Source organism: Hippopotamus amphibius, chromosome 1, assembly GCF_030028045.1.
Source record: "Hippopotamus amphibius kiboko isolate mHipAmp2 chromosome 1, mHipAmp2.hap2, whole genome shotgun sequence".
NCBI lineage: Eukaryota > Metazoa > Chordata > Mammalia > Artiodactyla > Hippopotamidae > Hippopotamus > Hippopotamus amphibius.
This window is the reverse complement of record NC_080186.1, coordinates 108132616-108141054: the sequence shown is the minus strand read 5'-3', so window position 1 is coordinate 108141054 and position 8439 is coordinate 108132616. Positions and strand designations below refer to the sequence as shown.

General features: G+C 47.9%; 2 non-coding genes across 2 annotated transcripts; one reads left to right on the top strand and one right to left on the bottom strand.

Moving 5' to 3' along the window:
- Positions 1-222: 222 nt before the first annotated feature.
- TRNAQ-CUG (transfer RNA glutamine (anticodon CUG)) lies at positions 223-294 on the bottom strand. Its single transcript has one exon. It is a non-coding gene; the product is annotated as a tRNA-Gln (tRNA).
- Positions 295-2031: 1737 nt separating this feature from the next.
- Positions 2032-2197, top strand: LOC130842080 (U1 spliceosomal RNA). Its single transcript, XR_009050341.1, has one exon. It is a non-coding gene; the product is annotated as a U1 spliceosomal RNA (small nuclear RNA).
- The last annotated feature ends 6242 nt before the right edge of the window (positions 2198-8439 follow it).

Here is an 8439-nt window from a genome sequence, read left to right as displayed (position 1 = left end):
AGCGGGGACACCCCGGGCTCGTCCCCCACCTGCGCGCCACCTGCCCATGTGGACCGCGCAGGTCGGAGAAGCCGGTTTTCTGGAGAAGGAGCCGGCAGAGGTCAGGGACGCGGCTGCGAGGTGCCTGCGGTGGCAGGAACAGGAGCCGGAGGAACGCGGGCTTCGGCAGGAGACTGAGTTCTGGCTGCGGGAGTAAAAGACGCCGGCGCGGCCTAAAGGGAAAGGTCCCACCGAGACTCGAACTCGGATCGCTGGATTCAGAGTCCAGAGTGCTCACCATGACACCATGGAACCGCCGCAGGCCCGCCCCTCCCGCCGCGGAGCCAGGCCGCGCGCAGCCCCGCGGGCCCAGCACCCGCCTCCCGCCGGGCGCTCTCGTCCCCCCGCCCCGAGCCCGCTTCCTCCGCGACGCCAGGAGGCGCCTGACTCGCCTGCCCTCAGGTTTGTACGTCGTGGAAAGACACGAAGTCCATTCGGGAGGAGCGACAGGGGACGGCTTGGCGGCCTCCCCCAAATGCGCCTGCTCTGCCGGCATTTCTAGAGTTTTCTGCCCTGAGGTAAAATTCCCGCCAGAAAAAAAAACCCAAACGCCAAAAAACCCCCAAACTTCCTTTCCCCTTCTTTGCAGTTGTCCTCTCGCCGCTGCCCTGGCAGCTCTGAACATCCTCAGGACAGGGCTAGGCACGTCGTGGGGTGTCCCCTCCCTGGGACCCAGGTGCAAGGGTAGACGCGCGGGGCGCTGCCGGCTTCGTCGGGGGACGGCGCGTCCTCTCTCTGTTGGGAACCGGATGGGAGCCGAAGCGGCCGCGGCCCCACCCGTGGCACCGCGAGCACCCAGGCCGCTGGCGCCCTGAGGGGTGAGGTCGGGTGTGAGCAGCTGACAGTGTTTCTTCTGGGCTCTTTCCTCCCTCCCCTTCGTGCTCCTCCTCCGCTTTCCGGGTTCACCCCCTCTCCGCCCACCCGCGTCCCCGAGACTGAGGCGGCCGCTGGGTCCTGGGAGCGGAGCTCAGCGCGGCCCACGGGCTCCCCGTCGACGTTTCCAGCCTCCGGACGTTTATATGGCTCAGCGGCCAGTTTTAAAGTTTTGAACGTCGGCCACTTTTGAAAGCCTCTCCCAGCCTCGCATTCGGCGGAGGGGGACGCGCAGGGAAGAGGGGCACAGGGCGGGCTGCAGCCCCAGAGGCTGTGGCGGTCCCCTGTCACCTGAGCGGAGGCTCCCGAGGCGGCGAGGCGCAGGCGGCCTGGCCCACTCCCTGGTATCAACGCCCTCATGTGCCCCATGTGAGAACAGCGTGTCCTGAGTGGCCAGTCTGAGTGTGTTTTCAGAACCGGAGGGAGGGGTTGAGGGGCACGTTCTCACCCCGTGGCAACAGCAGAAGAGTGTGTAATGCGGCTCTGTGAGTACAGTATGCGAGCGTGCTGTTACCTGGAAGACTGGTGGCTCAAGCCACCACGGAACATTCGAGTCGTACTTCAACTCATTTTCCTGCTTCCCATTCTCAAAATTGACCAAAGCCTCCTGAGCTGCTTTTATCTTTCAGGCAGCGACCTCATCCGGTAGCTCTCAGTTCCTGTCCTCCCTGTCCTTTGCTCTGTGGCCGCGGGTGGGGCAGCTGCTGAATCTGAGTCGTCCTGGATCTTCACCGACCTTGGCCCTCCGATGGTTTCTCCCCGCCGTCACCACATTCCAGTGTTCTCTCTGCACCATATGGAGCTCTGCGGCCACCTTGACCTACATGTTTCCACAGCCAGATTCCAGGGGAACTGCCAGGCTGCAGAGGCTGATGGCATAGGCCTGGTCAGACTCCAGGTTGGTGCACCTCAAGGGCTAGTATTAACTATGCAGTTATAGGATGCCAGCAACACTTTGATTTGAGGGTGTTGCATCATTACATTTTTTTAAAAATTTATGACATTACTTGTTAGAACAGTTTTAGGTTTACAGACAAATTGAGCAGATAGAGACTTCTCACATATGCTCTGTTCTCTCTCACACAATTTCTTCTATTATTGGTATCTTGCATTGTTGTGGTACAGGCGCCGGGGAGATCCCATGATCAGGAAGATGGTTTTCCAAAAAAAAAAAAAGGCTTATCCATTGCACTCCGGATGTACTGAGCCCTTTGATTTCTCCAAATTTAGGAAACTCGACTGCACAATTTGTGGTAATGGGGGACAGTGTTTGCATACTCTCCTGACAGGTAATGGTTAATAACAGACCACTGTAAATATATTCAGTAGTTTGGGCAAATTCTTGGGGAGCATTTCCTAGATACATTTTCCTGGAAGATAAACCTTCCTACTCCCCTTCTAAGTTTGTTTTGGGGAAAAATGCTGTATTCCTTTCCAGGGCCAGACTGAATTGACAACCATCATAGTTGATGAGGATTAAGGCCCTAATCAGCCAATGAAGAACACTTTATTTCAGACCAGTCCCATTCCCCATTTTCTGCTGGAAAGAAAGTGGACCAGCTTATTCCTTTACTGCAGAACCACCACCAGAGGTCTTAAACTCAGGGAGACCTGTGTGGCCAGGTGACTGCCTCTTGCAGCCCCGGGAGGACAGATATTTCTAATACCTCACCTAGCTTTCCCGTCTTTCTTTTCTTTTGTATAACTGGCATGGCAATACACCCAAGAAACAGTAGTATCTAGTGCTGTGTCCCCTGCTTAGCAAATAAGGCACAGGGTCATTTTATACCACCAAGAGGAGGAAGATCCTGTGAGTGGAGGACTTTGTGGGGTCTCTTTTGGAGCAACCGATGAGGTTTCTGAGAGAAGGTCTGGGAATCTCTGCCCCTCTTTCAGTGCCTGGGTTGTAGCCCACCAATTTGAAATGTTTGGTGTCTCTCCCTGGTTCCTCAGGGAACATAAGTCAGCCTGGAAGCAGTGTTTCCTAAGAGATACTCCACGAAAGCCCCAAAGCTGGAACTTTCCATTGGGCCACTTTGTAGTCACGTTCACCCTTCCTTTGAAGGACCTTTTGGAGAATAGGAATAATCAAGGGTGACATGCTTTTAAAGAGGCATCTCCACTCACAAAGGACTGGTTTTCACCACAGACCTCAAGGGAACATTCCCTCAGCCTTTGGGCAAGGGGCTATGGGGTTTGCAATCCCCAACATAGAGTCAGGCCAGCATTGTCCTTAAAACGGGTATGGTGCTTTTAAAATACACTTTTTTTTTTTTTGGTCGTAGAGTTGATATACATTATTATATAATTTACACATGTACAATATAGTGATTCACAACTTAAAGGTTATATTCCATTTATATGTATTATAACCTATTGAGTATCTTCCCGGTGTTGAATAATATACCCTTGTAGCTTATTTTATTCATAATAGTTTGTACCTCTTCATCCCGATCCCTAGGTTGCCCCTCCCCCTCCCCTTCCCCACTCCCCTCTGGTAACCGCTAGTTTGTTCTCTATATCTGTGAGTCTGTTTCTGTTTAGTTTTATTCACTAGTTTGTGGTATTTTTGAGGATTCCACATATAAGTGATGTCTGACTTATTACACTTGGCACAGTACTCTTCAAGTCCATCCATACTGTTGCAAATGGCAAAACTTCATTGATTTTTTTAAGACTGAGAAGTATTCCATTTACTACATATACCTCATATTCTGTATCCATTCATCTGTTGATGGACACATAGATTGCCTCCCTATCTTGACAATTCTAAATAACCCTGCTATGAAAACTGGGGTGCATGTATCTTTTCAAATTAGTGTTTTGGGGTTTTTTTGGATGCATACCCAGCACTGGAATTGTTGGGTTATGTGATAATTCTGTGCCCACTAACCATGTGTCAAGGTTCCCTTTTCTCCCCATCCTGGCCAGTGTTTGTTATTTGTGTTCTTTTCGATGACAGCCATTCTGATAGGTGTGAGGTGACATCACACTGTGATTTTGATTTGCATTTCCCTGATGATAGTTGATGTTGAGCTTTTTTCCTGTTGGTCATCTGTATGTCCTCTTTGGGAAAACATCTGCTCAGGTTTTCTGCCCATTTGTTAATTGGGTTGTTTGGGGTTTGTTGATGTTGAGTCCTACAAACTGTTTATATATTTGGATATTAGCTCCTTATCAGTCAAGTTTAAGGGTTTTCCTTCGTTCACAGTCTTACCCTGGTTGTGACTGTGCTTTTTATTTTGGAAAAGTTTCTTTTCAGGATCTTGATAGATATTTTCCAACTGTGATTTTATAAAGGGGGTGCCGCACGAATACACACTAACAGAAACTGGATTTACTCTCCCACTTGAAACAGCAAAAGAAAGCAACAACAATAAACTGGACAAAATAGATGAGACAGAGATTTTCAAAAGACTGGCCATCAGGCAGTAAAGGTCAGTGAGTGATCCTGAGAGATGAGAAACAAGCAGATGAGCCTACATTTGCTCCAGTTTACCACCTGGAGAGAGTTTCCAAGCAAGGCAGGGGAGAGGAAACTGAAAACAAGCCAGTGGACTTCATTGAGTTGAGGACACTGAGCTGAGTCATTGCACCTCATCCTCATCTTCCCTTTCAGCAGGTGGAACCTATTGGTGTCTGCTGTTGTTATTCTACCTACAGAGAGATACCTAGGCTGAGCTGGGAACAGTCATCTTCACACTTTCTTCAGTAAGGAATGTGTACCCTCATTCGTATCCCACAGTAGAATTAGCACAGTGCTTTACCCACAGGGGCTTTGTAAATGCATTCGTGGAACTCAGCTAATTTAGGATCCAAGTCATCTAGATGAGCAGAGATATTATATTTTGTACAACATGATGGGATAGAGGAGTGACTCAAGGAGTGTTAGATTATTCTGTTTCTAAGAGCACTAAAGAGATATCAGGCACGTGAAAGCCAGGATTTTACTGCTAGACCCCACTACATTCTCACTGCAAACTTGGAAGTTGCTTTACTCCTTTACTTTGCTTACTGGATCTGAAATGTAAGGGTAAAGCACCAAGTTCTAAAATTCTAGGAATATGACCAATATTTAAATTGTCTTTGAAATGGGGAGAGAATTTGAAGTCTAGAAGGCATTGCCTTTTGTAAGAGAAGACAGATAGTCCCTGATTGTTATGACATGATGAAACTATAAGACTTATTCAATTTGCCTGTTCATTTCTCCTACTGACCAGGACATAGACAGTAGAGACAGACATCAGCAGTTTCCTCTGGAAACGCTGGCAGTGTTGGCTACTTTGAGCCAACATAGATTGCAGATGTTAGTTGTATCATGAGAGGATGAAATCTGGCTGAGAGCCACAGTTGTTGGACCTGGATTGGTCACCAGCTGTTGATAAAGAAAGAAGGGCGGCCACGAGAAACACTGAGGTCATCCCTAGGCAGCACGGGTCACTTCCTCCAGTGAATCCACCCCCATTACACTTCTCATGACTTTTTGGTCGCTGGACTGAGAGCTCCAGGAAAGTTGGAATACCCTTTTAATCATCTCTGTGTTCATGTCTCCTGGCACCGAATCAAGATGCGAGTAGGGTCTCAGTGACATTTGTTCACTGATTGAATAAAAGTGGTTGCAAATCTTCCACCTTTTCAACTACATTCCTTCCCAAATGTGCTCTCAGAGATACTCTGCTTTCTCCCAAGATGTAGCAAATCCCCTTCCTTAAGGACGTGCCCGCCCTACATTATCCACGCCCTTTGATCCAGACCTCTGGTGACGCTGAGGAAGACCCACCTCTCCACAGTGATTCCTCTCAGGGGTTCACTGTCATTAGGAAGAGATGTCCTTGGCCTCCCCTCCCATCCTCTGGTCTGCCACAACACCTAATTGAGAAGAGCCCCACACTTTGTTGAAAGTATCCACTTGGATTCTTCTTCCCACTGCTTTGATGTCCTCAGGTAAATCTTACTGATAGCTGAACTCCAAGTTGTTCACAAAGCATGAGGAAAAATAAACCCTCACAAATACTTAAGAAATACTGTGTGTAAAGTCTTTCCAAGTGTAAATGTGGAAGAATATTACTAGTACCTCTGCTTCAGATGGAAGGGTCCCCTTACCCTGCCCCCTCCTGACCTCAGGGCAAAACTGGTGAAGGAAAGAATGGACATCTCCATCCCTTCTCCAAACATTCTTTCTCCCTCTACGCTCACGCTTACTTGGGGCATCTGCTGTGGGGGCAGCTGCGGGTGCAAACAGCAGGGTCCAGCACAGAGCCTCAGGGTCTCCTCCTCCTCCTTTTGGAATTGGTGCTCCCAGCAGTGCAAACGAACCCTGATCCATGCTGTGGATCTCCTCGGCAGGTGCACAGGTTCACTGTGGAGTAAGTTACTCTCTCAGTCCTCCCTGCTCAGCTCAGGCTGCTCCTTGAGGACGTGGATAATGCTGTGTGCACTCTTCACTTTCCCTTGATTCTTGTGAACTCAGCTTGTCCTTCTTTTCATCTCTGCTGGCAGCCAACTGCTCTACCATTTCTTTACCCTTCTTTGTGTTATTCTCGTTCTTCCAAGCTGCTGATTTTCTTTCTTCCATCTCCTCTATCATTTATGTCTTTTCAGGGTTTGGGCTTGGCTTAGGCTCCTGCATGAGACACACAGAGAAGATACCAAGGTCTGCTCTTGGCTGCAGTTCCCAGGTCCCATTTAATATGCATCTCAGTCTCTTATGCATTCAGAGAAATGTGAACTGAAAGGGACTTTGGAGGACTTGAATAACAGCTTTTTTTTACTGATAAAGAAACTGATTCCCAAAGAGAACAGGAGATTTTCAAAACCCTGGGAACAACTTAGTGACGGTAGAACCATCACACAGGTTTGGACACAGGCTACGCTGTCCGAAGCATACAACACACTGTCCAGGAACCTACAGCTGAAATTCAGAGGACATTGTGTCAAACATCAGTATTTCTACTGGTAAAATAAAGTCTGATTATTTATACTCAGTCAATTTTCAATCCCTGCTGACAAAATGGGAGCAAGGAACATGTGTATGAAATACACCACGGTCATCCTTAAAAAACATATATGTGATTCTCTGCAAAACACCTGGCTCTGGTGCTAGAGGTCATCTTCCTGAGAGCAGGTGCTCTGTGTGCCTTGTTCACCCCTCCTCCCCAGTGCCTGCTCCAGAGCCTGCCAGATAGAACATTCGGTAAATATTTGTCAAGCAGGTAAATATAGGTAACAAGGAGAAACTAACTTTTACTGATGTGTTCTAGTGCTACCGTATTTCCAGTCCAATCCTATCCTAGGACTGTGCTGTAGCAACGAGAGCACAGCCCTAGGAATAGCTGTCCAAGATGCAAATACCAGCTCCACCGCGTACCAAGTTTGCTGTACATGGTGATTTCATTACCGTCTTTGAGCATATGGTTCTCATGTATAATGGAGAAGAATGTATAATGTAAAACAGAGAAAGTAGTATTAACCTTGGATGAGTAACTATGATATCATGCGGCTGACAGGCCCCAATCCCTGGGCCCTAGCTGCACAGCTAAAGAATACCTACATCAGGGTCATTGTGCTGCTTCTTAAAGGCCCAAGAAACTGCATTTCAGACAGAAATTCCCAGGAGATTTTCATGAAAGGAAGAAGCCACACCTTCAAACAAGCACTTTAGAATGGAGACCCCAAAAGCCTAGTGGCAACAAGAATGACCCAGTGGGATCAAACCAAGTCCGTTGTCCAAGGTGCTCTGCCAAGGGGAAATGTCTTCTTTTCCAGGAAGGGCACCTACCTGAAGTGGAACACAAAGAGGACCCTACTTCTTCATTCGGGGCTTTTAGTGCCTCCATTGTCTCTTAGATTTTCTCCCCTGCTCTAATCGCTGGGGATCTCAGCCCTCATATGGGTCCTGTTTTATGAAGACCTCTGTTATTTTATTCTCCTCTTGGAGAAGGACATGGCAGAGATCAGTTCTGGGCCTCCACATTCCAGGCTTTCTCCTAAGCCTCTTTCTTTCAGGTGAGCTGCAAGAAATCATGGGGGTTAGAATTCAGGTCAATAAAGAGGATCCCAGAGGAACACGAGACCACGAGGGCAGCCCCTCATGGGAGATGGTCACACCACGACGTGGTCAATATCAGCCCTATTCAGGTGGGGAGGACATAGTGGCCAATTGTGTGGGCAGAGGACCCAGCTACATCTTTCCAAACCTCTAATCAACAAGATTCTGAGATAACAAAAATGGATTGCTTTAAACTACTGTTTTTGTAACCTGTTAATAGGCAGAAATAGGGAACTAATTCAGATGCTTATCTCTACTTACCTGATGTTCTGACTTTTCAGAAAAAATGTATGCTAAACTTGTATGCAAAAAAAAAAAAAAATCAAAGAATCACAGTAAAAATCTTGTGCTCACCTTCATGTGGCTGTTTCCAAGCCCTTGTAACATGAAGGACACTATGAAGGGCATTTCTGGTGGTAGAGGAATGTGTCATTAATGTTACCAAACAACCTTGAAAAGAATAAAGAGGGTACAACACT